Source organism: Vigna umbellata, chromosome 4 (genome assembly GCF_029865625.1).
Source record: "Vigna umbellata cultivar VRB3 chromosome 4, Vumbellata_1.0, whole genome shotgun sequence".
Lineage (NCBI taxonomy): Eukaryota > Viridiplantae > Streptophyta > Magnoliopsida > Fabales > Fabaceae > Vigna > Vigna umbellata.
In genome coordinates, this window is record NC_142168.1 from 66,973,119 (window position 1) to 66,986,513 (window position 13,395).

Genomic DNA, 13,395 nt, shown 5'->3' on the forward strand with positions numbered 1-13,395 from the left:
TTTTGATTTAGTTCATTTGCATTCACAAAACTCTTCACCAACCCCCTCACTACGTGTTTGCCTAATTCTCGAACCTCATTTGGTCCTTGAGAGACGACCTAAAAGTCACTTCTAGTCTATACTGCATTCTTAATGCACATCAAATTTGGTGCGGGTGCGACACTCATCATATACTCATCAATAATCCATCCCAACACAGTTTTATCAGCAGCATCAACTATATATCATGCATAGACATCAATTTCCATCAAAAATCAAAACTTTCAAGAGCAAAAATTGACAATCCAAGATGCTTACTTGAATGGAGAGCAAAACTTTTGAAAGATGCACAAAAAAGTAGTAAAATCTTGGGCTTTTCTAGACACTAGCAGCAACAACTCATAAACCACCCTAAACTTGGATGTATGGAAGCAAAGTGAGTGGAAATGGTGATTTTTGGTGGAACAATGAAAAGGGGGAAATTGAGAGAAATCTTTAATCAAGTGCTTTGTGCGGCTGGAAAATGCAAGAGTGCAAAGAGAGGCATAAGTCGCCCCCTTTAGGGTTAAAAGTGGATTGGGCCTAATGATGTTAAGCTTCAAAAAGCCCAAAAGATTATAACCCACGTCGCTGGCGCTGAGCGCCCATCAATGGGCGCTGAGCGCGATGCGGTAATTCTTTCTCCCTTCTTTTCTTGCTTTCCCTAGGCGTGCCTAAGCAGGGGCCCTCAGCTTCAACCCTTAATTTTTCAGATTTTTGCCCTTTCAAAACTTTCCACTTTCCAACTCAAGCTTAAACATCTCACACTTAAAATAATTAAAGCTCCCGATGCACATCATAATCATACATCCACAAAAACATCTCTAATGCTAACTAGATCATACCACACAACAACAAACACACCAAACATAACCAATTAAATAAAAAAATCAAAGTTTCTAAAACACTGGGTTGCCTCCCAGCAAGCGCTTATTTAACGTCACGAGCCTGACACCATTATGCTCAGTTTGAAGCTTTGATGTTGGTATTCCTCTTGCTTTCATCACACCAACTTATCTTCAGCAACTTCCTGTCCACCTTTTTGACTCTTCTAGAATATGGAGCTTCAATCTCAATAAGTCCATTCACTTTAATCTCCTTCACAACCCATAGCCTGTTCTTGTACTTGACTGGTTTGCCAGGTTTGAATTCTTCATCATCACACTCTAAGTCTTGGTGAACTATCTTCTCTTTAATCTCTTTCTTCTCTTCCTCTACCTGTGACAAGAAATAATTATTACCTCCCTTGATTGAATCAACAGCTTGTTTCAATACACTAATCTTTGACAAATTTTCATCTGTAAACTAGTTTTCTTCACTTGAATCGAATGCTCATCATTGAAGACATTGAAAGTCACCTCCTCATCTTGATCTCTCAGTGTTAACACTTTATCATCTACATCAATGACAACCTTAACTGTCTTCATAAATGGTCTTCCAATAATTAGCGGGATTTCCACACTTTCCCCCATCTCCATCACTATAAAGTCCACCGGGAATTTCAGTTTATCAATTTGAACCACTAAATCTTCCACTACACCGTAGGGTTTCTTGGTAGACCTATCCGCCATTTGTAACACCATATTTGTGGGTTTGACCTCAAGACCACCATTCTTCTTTAGCATAGATAGAGGCATTAAATTGATGCTAGCCCCTAAATCAATTAGGGCTTTCCCTACATCATAATCCCCAATAGTGCAAGAAGTAGTAAAAGTTCCCGAATCTTTGTCTTTAGGAGGAAGTGTCTTCTACAGAATAACACTACAACTACTTTGTACTTCAATTGTTTCCTCATCTAAATATTTCTTCTTTTTGAGGAACTTCTTCAAAAATTTTGCATACCCAGGGATTTTTTGCAATGTCTCAGTCAATGGAATAGTAATCCCTAATTTCTTGAAAATCTCCTTGAAACACCGTAATTGTCTCTCTTTTTCCTTTCTAGAATAATCTTTAGGGTAAGGAAGATATTTCTCAATTTTTCTCTCTTTTTTCTCGCCATCTTCTTCTTCTTTTCTTTCTCCCTTTTCTTTCTTCTTTTCCTACCTCTCAACCTCACTTTTTTTTCTTCACTTTCTTCTTCTTTTTCACTCAACTCAACTTTTTCTTTTCTCTCAATTTTTCTCTCTTCCAACCTCTCACTACTTATGCTCATAATAGCATTACACTCCTCTTTAGGGTTAACTTCAGTATTAGCCCCAAACTACTTCTCGAATTTCTCCTCCAACTTTTTAGCCAGCTGGCTAACCTGTATCTACAAATTCCTTATAGCAGCTTCAGTGCTCTTATGATTGGAGATAGACACTTGCATGAACTGTTGGAGTGTCTCTTCTAGTTTTGCAGTTCTTTCAGATAAGGAGGGTGTTTGTTGCCATTGTTGTTGTTGTGGTCTATTGAATTGCCCAGCTTGTCTTTGACCCATACTTGGGTGAGGTTTCCATCCTTGGTTGTAATTACCTGGACGAAACTGATTACCTTGAACCATGAACTTGACTTCCTTTTGGGTATCTTCTGGCATAGCACATTGACCATTAATATGATCTCCACCACATAACTCACAAAGTTGCTGTTGAACTTGAGAAACATTCTGCAACTCCTTTGGCAATTGAGAGATTTTCTTCATCAAAGTTTCTAGTTGTTGAGTCATAATCTTGTTTTGTGCCAACAGAGCATCTTGAGATTGTAGTTGTAGAACTCCTTTCTGTTGAAGTTGAGTTCTTTCACTGTGCATCTCATTATCGTTGGTAGCCATATTTTAAATAAACTCATAAGCTTCCTCTAGAGTCTTGCACTTGATATTACCTCCAATTGAGGCATCCAACATCAATTTAGTCTATGAGCTTAGACCTCCAAGGAATAGAATAACTACTTAGGATCATCAAAGCCATGTGTGGGTGTTTGCCTCAATAAACCTTTGAATCGATCCCATGCTTGACCTAATGTTTCATCCATGCCCTACTTGAAAGAAGAAATTTATTGTTTACCTTTGTTCACTTTGATTGTGGGAAATATATATGTTCAGAAATTTTGCAACCACTACTTCCCACTCAGTAAAATTGTTCTCTGGAAAAGAGTTCAACCACATCTTAGCATTGCCTCCCTAAGAGAAAGGGAACAAGCTAAGTCTAATAGCTTCATCTGACACGCCATTGATCTTCACAATATTGCATATCTCACTGAATGTGATCCAATGCTCATATGGATTTTCATGTGATAATCCATTGAATTGGTTGTTCTTCACCAATAGAATTAAAGCATGCTTCATCTCCATATTTTCAACATTAACCCTCGACCTTGCAATGATATTAAAATGGTGAGGGCCAATAACTATTGCATAATCTACCAAGGTACATCTACCATTCTGCTCTTCAGCCATATTTTTGTTTCCTGGTCAATCTTTGAGGTGAAGGTCGTTGAAGAGTCTTAGGAGAAGAGAAAAGTTCTCTCGACGTCCTGTTCCTCCTTTTTCTTGTGCAATTGTCCAGATTTATAAGAAGAGGTTCAGAAACTTTCGTGCTTTTAGTCCGAATTGTACCCTGCATACACTAGAGAAAAAAACACTAGAGCACCCAATTAGCACCAATAGATAAAAACAAAAATTAGAAACAAAAAATAAAGATAAAGTCTAATCGGTTAAGAATCACACAAAAGTATAGTTTAAACCACGAGTCTCCGGAACGGTGCCAAAAACTTGTTAAAACCTCGGCAAGTATACCAAATCATATTAAGTAATAATAAATGGTAAGACCAAGTATCGTTTCCCTAAGAAACTCATGACACTAAACAATCATGTAATTACTTAACTAATTAAGACTTTGAAGAACAATTTAGGGTTTTTAAATGTAAAACAAGAAAGTAAATATGAATGTAGTTTTTGATCAATTGAAGAGAAACGCAAAAGTGAATGATGATGTTGGTATTATGAGATGAAGATGTTGTTGGGGTTTAGATTTCCCCTAATCACTCTCATGCATATAAGAATTATTCTTCTTTATTAATTATCAATGTCACTTTCTAAATTACTTAAAACCCGATGTCTCGACGAAAGAAGCCTATCCTTAATTACTAGACCACAATGTCTTGCATCCATCATACTTTATAAATCATTTTATTGTAAAAGCACGAGTGAATACGAAGAAAGTTATATTGGCTACGTAAAAGCATGGAAAGAATGATGCATGTGGATTTGTAATTTGTGAATTGGTGGGACCCGCGACATTAATGGCTAGTAAGAGAGAGACTTTTTATTTGTTCAAGTGGCGCCACTTCATGAAAAGTGAAGTTGATGTTCATTTTAATATGAAGCAACGTGAATTGAGAGGAAAAAGAGGGAGGGGTGCGCTTAGAAGAAAGAAAAGAATGTGTATATGTTAATTAACTTTTGATGGTGTTGACCTTTATTAGAAATTGGATGGAAATGTTTTTATACGAGAATGAACAGGTGACTGAGGTTACAATGATTAATTAAAATAATAAATGATTTATTAATTTTGGATTGGTATGGAATGTTATTTATTTATTTTATTTATTTTATTTATTTATTTTATTGTTTGAGTAGAACTTGTGAGAAGTTCATATTCAATATATTGAGTTTCGAATGAACTTTAGATAATGATGAATGAATAGTGTTAGACAGAGAATGAAAATAGTTGTTATACTTAAGTATATGATGAACTTTGACTGATGAATGGAATGAGTGAGTGTTGAAGTTGTACTTGAGTGTAACTAATTATTTTCACTATGGAGTTATGGTACTGTGGAGGCTCATGGTGTTATTGATGATGAAGGATTCATGATGAGGTTATTTCTAATGGAGGTACATGTGATGATGATTCGTAGTGGCAGACAATGTAATAGGGTTTATTTTATTTCGTTTTTATTTTATTAATTTTAGTCATATATAAGTGGATTTTCGCGATAGTATTGTGATTTTAAAAATTTTAAATTTTTCTCGTAATCGGAACATCTAAAAAATCGGAATGTTACAACAGCCAAGGCAAAAGGGTTGACGAAAAATAAAATAGAAAATAAAGGAAAAATCACTCTACTGCCTCGGTTCATCCCAAAACTAAGACAAAAAACCCCTATATTGCCTCAGTTCAAAGGAAACCGAGGCATAAAGTCTGACAAAAAAAAGAAAAAGAAAACACTTTACTGCCTTGGTTCAAAAAAAACAGGCAAAAGGCTAGCCTCTTTTTGTCTCAGTTCATAACTGAGGCAAAAATAACCATTGTCGTTTTCCTTTATTGCACTAGTGTAATATTAATTAATGAATAAACATAATTTTTCTAAACAATGCAATTCATTGTGGGAAACGATATCTGGATTTATTCACTTTATTATTTTTACGATTTGATACACTTACTAATTTTGTAACGAAATCAACTATCATTCAAAAACAAAAATATATTATTGTTAATAATATGACTAAGTTTAAGTTTTACATTGAATAAAAATGAGAAAATTGAATACCATACAAAAAAAATATTTATAAATTTAATATGTTAATGTTTTAGATTGAAAGTGATTTCAAATCCGTATAAGTTTGCTTTTAGTTTACATCTATGTATTCTCAACCTAATTAATCTTTCCTCGAGAAGACCTAACTGCAATGTCAAAGTCTGATACATTTCAGTGATGAATTTGAACCAAGAAAACAACAATATCATCACTGCACCAACATCACCACTACAGCAGCAAATGGTATAAGTAAATCCCAACTTCCTTTGTTGATTCAGTGGTATCATCCTCCACTTCTCTTGTAGATTGAGGGACTGTAAATAAACAAAACAATTAAAAATAACATTATTGCATGTAAAAATGTAAAGCATAGCATGAGTTAAGAAGATGTGGTTGTTCTAAATCAAAACCTTCTTTTGAAGGGATTGAAACAAAAACCGAGAACGTGCGTTCCATTTGCGTAGTTCACGCACGAGCTTCCTGTAAACGAAATGTTTTCGCTTGTTTTAGTTTAAGAACCGAATACAACTATTAAACAAAAAATGAAAAACCATATATGTAAGAATTACAAAAATATGAATCTAATTATTAAAAATCTATAATACCTTTGGTATTTCCTTGATTTGATTTTGAGATGAATCTCATCACTCTTAGAAAAATTATGTCTGTGTTTTCGTCGTCTTCATCATTGCCCATGCTGCTGGCCATTTGCCCAAACTAAATATTCAGAGATAAATGTGTCTTTGGAGAAATTTGGATGACTTAGGTTGAGAAAACTCTCTGAATATCCTTCTTATATAGTTGGGAAACAGGAAATGAATGGTCAATCAAAAAGATTAACATTAATTAATTTTTTCAAAGTTTTCTTTTTAATTTATTATTTAAATATATTTAATATAAAAATTAATTAAAGCGTTTAATTAACAATTAAATAATGTCATTAATGTAATATATTAATGCATGCGCTATATTATTTATGTGATATCATTAAATATATTGGATGAAATTAATGTATATATTAATGAAACATAAATAACCATAATTTATGTATTTAATTATTTGTTTGATATATTAATATATTCATTAATTTTATGCATTAGATAATTAATATATAAAACCTTATCGTTATGAAATTAATACATCATTAATATATTAATGTAATAATACCATAACTCATGTATTTATTATTTGTCTAATATATTAATAAATGTATTAATATAATGTGTTATATAATCCATACTATAAAATTTTAGTTTGTACTGCCAGTGGAAACCAGGTTCCAACATTGGGGATCTTTAGATTGTACAAATACTTTAAATGTGGATTTCTAATTGATTTTCCTTCTTTACATTACTTTTGATCTCTCTCTGTCAAATAACAATATCATATGGGGTTTATTATTGCACTAAACTATTTAGTTACACTTAATGAAAATCAAACTTGAGATAAGCTTATCATTTCAAAATTTTCATAAAATGATGGTAAGACCTCAATATAGTCATAATGGTGGAAAATATCAAAATATCTAGAAGCTAACAAAATCATTATAACACTCCTACTTACATCTATTAGAAGTTGTTTGCGTTGCCTTCATTAGGGAAATGTATCATTGTATTATTGGGAAAAACTCTTACTTCAGCAACATATTTAATAAATCAAACTACCATAAGTTTTATTGAGTTTGGTACACTTTTTCAAATCTGTTTTATTTACAATCATTCCAGTAGTTTATATTTACAAGCATGGTTTCTAAGATTTACAAAATCTATGATTGGATTTGGATATCATCAAAACAATTCAAACCATGCTTTACTTTTCACAAGATAAATAAATTGTACTCGTTGTAGATGTAGATTATATGGTTGTTAAAATTGATAAACTAAAATATCAAAAACTTATAAGGAGCTCAATGATATTATCACACACAAGTCTAGACCTTCAATGTAATTGGTCAATTTTTAGGTACTTAAAATCAATATCTAGAAAAGATTATAGATAAAATAATACAAATTTTAAATGAGTAGATATTTATATTGATGTGGATGGAAGATAAATGTTCATCCACTGCTTATTTTATATTTGTTGATGGTAATCTTGATACACAGACAATCAAAAACAAACAAAAATGAAAAATGAAATGAAAGAGAAAAAACTATATACAGCGAAACAAATACTTGATGTTCCACACCTTTTTCTTTCATGAAATGTATCTCAACAACTATAGCTAAATAAAAAATAACGTGTCATCCTAACACTTCATAAATGTTAAGCGAAAAAATACTATAAAAAAATATTAAAACAAATGTTAACATTAAATTATAACTTACTTAAATAAAATATAATGGACATTTTATCATTTTGTTTGAATATTTTAATTATCTTATGTATATTAGTAAAAGAGAATAAAGAGGAATAGTGGATAGTTATAATTGTTTATTCTTCCTTCTTTGTTTTCAATATATTAATAAAGAGGAAAGAGATCTGAAATAGTGAGGACCACATTTCATTAGGGTGGGGTTGGTTAGAATTTAAACATATATATTACCCAATTCATTGAAAAATTATGTTTCTGCATTTGTTTTTTTAAACACAATTCAATCTGTGCAGCACTAGTAAAAAAAATTGTTTATTAACGCGGCATATACGCTTCGGTTTTATAAAAACCGAAGTATATAAAAACGCGGTGGCATTTCTATAGTAATAGCGAAGTTATATGCTTTGGTTCCTTGACAACCGAAGCAGAAAGGATCTATTGTCTCGGTTATAAGAGCAACCGAGGCATAATAACCTGTAGAATTCACCTATTTTTCTGCAAGTCAGACGACACCCTTTTTGGAAGAGACCTACTACCTCAGTTGAGAGGGAAACTAAGGCATAAGAAATCCCTAACAACTGCTTTTTGAACATTCTATCAACCCCTATTGCCTCAGTTTCTTTAGACCTGTTGTCAAAAGTGCATTATGCTTCGGTTATACCGCCAACCGAGGCGTATAAGTTGAAAGTAATTTCAAAATTGTCATTTTCTTTTTTATTTTGATTTTTCTCTGAGCACCTTAGGCATCAGTTGTACTAATAACCAAGGCAATAAGGGGTCTATTGCCTCGGTTATTGGAAGAACCGAGGTAGTATGACTTAACTCCAGATACGTAAAAAATCTTAACCTACGTTGTTCATTCTCTTCCTCGCATATCCTCTTCGTCTTGTGTTCTTCTTCTTCTTTCTTGCGTTCGTCTTCTTCTTCCTCGCACAAGAACCGTTCTTCATCATTTTCTAACCATTCTTCCTTTCTCGTAAACAACCAAAGAACAACGATGGCACTATGATGGCAGCGAAAGAACGACGACGATGCGACTAGGGTGTGGCGAGGGCACCACGAGGGCGTAGTTGGCGGTATAGTGATAACACGACTTAGGGAAGCATTTCACTTTTCTATTTCGTTGGGATTGGCTGAGTTTCGCAAGAATGAGAGTAAACTCCTTTCTTGCGGCATAGTGAGGGCTACAGCGGCGCTGCCTCCACAAGGGTTCCATCTTCCTCGTCTTTGCGATGTTAGAAGCCGGTTTGGTAGCAATTAAAAGTGGGCTTACATTCACAGTGTGATGGTCTCCGTTCTCAGGCGGTTTCGCAACAACAGAACTCGTGATTGAATGTTTTGATTTGGGGCTTGGTAGGAACTCTTCTTCGTTTCCACAAATTTCTCCTGGTTCTGTGTTTTCGTTGCAGGGAAAGCATCATTGTAATTCAAAAATTGCAACCTTAGAGTTTTGTCAAATTGGGTTTCTGAAATTGGGAAATCTTGGGTTACCTAAAAAAAAGGAAACGAGGCGAAAAGTAAAATAAATAAAAAAGAAAAAACTCTATTGCTTCGGTTACCTAAGAACTGGGGCAAAATCCTACACTTTTTGCTTCGGTTCAGAACCGAGGCAAAAAACTTACCCCTTTTTGCCTCGCTTATATATACATCGGTTGCGGAACCATTGTCTATAGGCAAAAATAATCGTTATCGTTTCCTTTTACTACACTATTGCAAGTTGGAATAAGATAGGTAAATTAGCTCAAATTAAAAAATTTTGCTAAAATATTAAATTGTAATTTTGAAGCATCAATTTAACTTAAAAAATTAAGATAATATATCAAGTCATAATAAATTTGAGCAAACTAATTCAAGACATAAAAATAAAAAGGTTTAATTAAGTTTAAAGTTTCTCATCAATTTAATTATCTTTAGTTGAGTGGTTCTTAAATTAGTAGTCAGCGATGATCTTCATTAACTACAAAAAGTTTTTATATTAACACTAAACCTTACATTTCCTAACACGTGAAAATTAAAAAGATAATGAGATAATGTAACAACTACATTACTCACTTAACATAAAAACTAAATGACATCAACTCAATTAAACATACACAAACTTTTTAAAAAATATTCAAATTTATGAGGAACTTGTAACTTAATTAAGTCAAATAAAAGCATAACACAATTTGTATATAAAAGATATTTTTATGTTTTATTTTTTTTGTTAGTTTATTATTATTTTTTAATTGTATTTTGGACTTAACACATATTTTTTTTATTGAGAAGCAAAGTGAATGTTAATCCCAACTTCCATGTGTTTGATTTTTTACGATGACAACACATATATGTTATTATGATAACAACAAAAATGTGTCTTTATGTTTTATAAGTGTGTTGCTAAACACATTGTTCTACATACTTACTATGATCATAAATGTGTTGCTAAACATATTGTATGCGTTGTATTAACAACTTTTGACACTTTGATCATTTTGAGAACTTTCATATTTGTTATCAGAGAGTTTAGAAAGAGATTGCAGGTGTGCCTAGTTCTCCAAGAATCAAGATTCAAAGGTTTTGAAGATTTTGAAGAATTCTTGAAGGCTAGCATTGAACGTCTATTGGCTGATCAGTTCTGCATAATTCAGGTGTATTCGTTACTGATTAATACTTTTTTTACAATCAAGAATATGGTTGTTTCCCTGTGCGTGTTGTCAGGAAGAAGAACTTGGTGTTCTTTATACTTTGAGAAGGGTCTCAAAGGGTTATTGCAAAGAAGATTGTTCTTCTACAGGGTGTGTTTGTTATATTAGATTGATGTGAGTTCGAAAGGAGATTTACATTTTGACAGTAGGTCACTATAATTCCTTGTTGTAATCTTTATAGTGGAAATTCTTTCAATTTAAGGTTGACAGAAAGAGATTGGATTGAGGTATTGAAGCCGGACCAGGATAAAAAGATTGTGTTTGTTTACTATCCTTAATCTCTTTACTACATTATTTTGATAACTGTATTGTGTGCTTTTAAAGATCATCTAAAGCTTCAAAAAAAAGTGTAAAAAGAAAAAGCGTTTGTATTGATTACCAATTCATCCCCCTCCTTGTAACAGAAACAAGCCATAACTTTTCTAACAATTGGCATGAGAGTTAGTTTTTGAAAAATAACCGATTAGTCTTTTTGTGAAATCGATTAATTGATCCTGATGGTTTGTCTTTCTTTGATCATGAGTAAGAATGAATCTGATGATGATTGTTTGAATACTATTTTTAAAGATAAATGCAGTTCTATTACTAATGGTTTTCATAAGTTTTTTAGGACACTGACTATTCAAAAATCTTTTAAGGAAAGAAAAAGTAGCATTAATATTTTGAAACCTGAAGATAAGGAAGCAGATCTGTTCGGAGAAAAGTTCACCAGATTCCTGAACATAAAGAAGACTGATATTAATCCCAAGGATGATCAAAAAATGAGTAAGTACAAAAATTTATAGTGTGTTGATCTTGGTATGATGGCAAAATCAAACACTGTTGAAGCATGTGATTAATAAGGAGAAAAACAATCAATGTGGTATCTGGACAATGGGTGTTCGAGACATATGACAGGAGATTCAACCAGGTTCATTAGTCTCTCTCAGAAGACAATTGGTCATGTTACTTATGAAGACAATAATAAAGGTAAAATCATTGGAATTGGAAAAATCCAAACACCTTCTTCATATGTAATTGAAAATGTGTTGCTTGTTGAAGGATTAAAACCTAACTTACTTAGTATAAGCCAACTTTGTGACAAAGGGCTGAAAATAACTTTTGAACCTAATTGTCTTACTTGTAATGGCTCAATAGATGAACTTTTGCTAATTGGAAAAAGGTGTAACAACATCTACATGATTGACTTTAGAAAAACATCCTTTAAATTTGTTATATGCTTGTTGTCTAAAGATTATGATGCTTGGTTGTGGAATAAGAGACTAGCTCACATTCACGTGGCAAAATTAAATAAACTTGCTTCTAGGAATCTTGTTGTTGGTTTACCAAACATAAAATATGTCTCTGATAGGCTTTGTGAGGCTTCTCAAAAGGGAAAGTAAACAAAAATATCTTTTAAAAAAAGGAGAGAAATTTCTACCACTAGACCTCTTAAACTGCTTCACATGGATTTGTGTGGTCCCTCTAGAATCAAAAGCCTTGGAGGAAATCTTTATGGATTGGTAATTGTAGATGACTACTCTAGATATACCTGGACTTTTTTTCTTGTTGTCAAAAGTGATACTTTTAGGGTATTCAAGAAGTTTGCAGCCATGATACATAATGAAAAGGATCTCAAAATCAAGTCAATTAGGAGTGATCATGGCAGGGAGTTTCAGAATGAGTGCTTTGATGATTATTGTGCTGAAATGGGGATTTCTCATAACTTCTGTGCACCCAGAACTCCTCAGCAAAATGGCATGGTTGAAAGAAAAAATAGAGCCCTGGAGGAACTTGCATGAACAATGCTGAATGAAAGGGATATGCAAAGTATTTCTGGGTAGACGCTGTCAACACTGCTTGCTATGTCCTAAATAGAATGATTATCAGACCTGTATTGAAGCTTACACCTTATGAGCTGCTCAAAGGGAGAAAAAAAACATCACACATTTGAGAATCTTCGGCAGTAAGTGTTTTGTTCTCAATAATGGTAAAGAGATCCTCGTTAAATTTTATTCAAAAGCCGATGAGGCTATCTTCATTGGTTACTCTCTTTCTAGAAAAGCTTATAGAGTATATAATAAAAGAACATTAGACTGTTCTCTAGTGTTTTGACAATCAAAGAAACAAGCCTGTGTTATACTTCCACTACAGAGGTCGAGTACATAGCAGTAAGAAGTTGTTGTGCTCAATCTCTTTGGATCAAGAGTCAACTAGTAGACTATGGCATATTTTTAAATCATACACCTTTGAAATATGATAATACAAGTGCAATAAATTTAACAAAAAATCCTATACTTCATTTCAAAACCAAGCACATTGAAATAAGGCACCATTTTATAAGGGATCACATTTTGAAAGGAGAAATCAAAATTGAATATGTGGATACCTTACATCAATGGGCAGATATTTTTACAAAGCCTTTAAATAAATAGAGATTTTATACTATAAGGAATGAACTGGGAATACTTGATCAAAACTGCATAAAATAACATTGAATATAATTGTATCTGATGAATGAGTGCAATTTGTTTTATGAGTTATCATACATTTTCTTTGCACACTCATATTCAATCGATAAATTTATCATTTCACAATTGTACTTTGTATCTGTAGTAACACTCAACAAAGTTGATAAGAATGTGATATGCAGGTCTATGACTGAACAAAATATGTCTACATAATTTTGCATTGATCTAAAATGGACTATATGTTAATCTACAAAATGTAATCAACTGCAAAAGCAGTTCCATCGATTAAAACATGTAAATGTGGTTTGAACTTTCTATTTAATAAGTCATTTACTCTAAACAACTCATTCGGATGATATATCTGCTCATGCATTATTATACTCATTGTATTATATTCGTTGTTAAATCATCTAGAGTATTTTGAATGTTGCATACATAAATCCATTAGCTTCAAGCACTAGTTATTTTA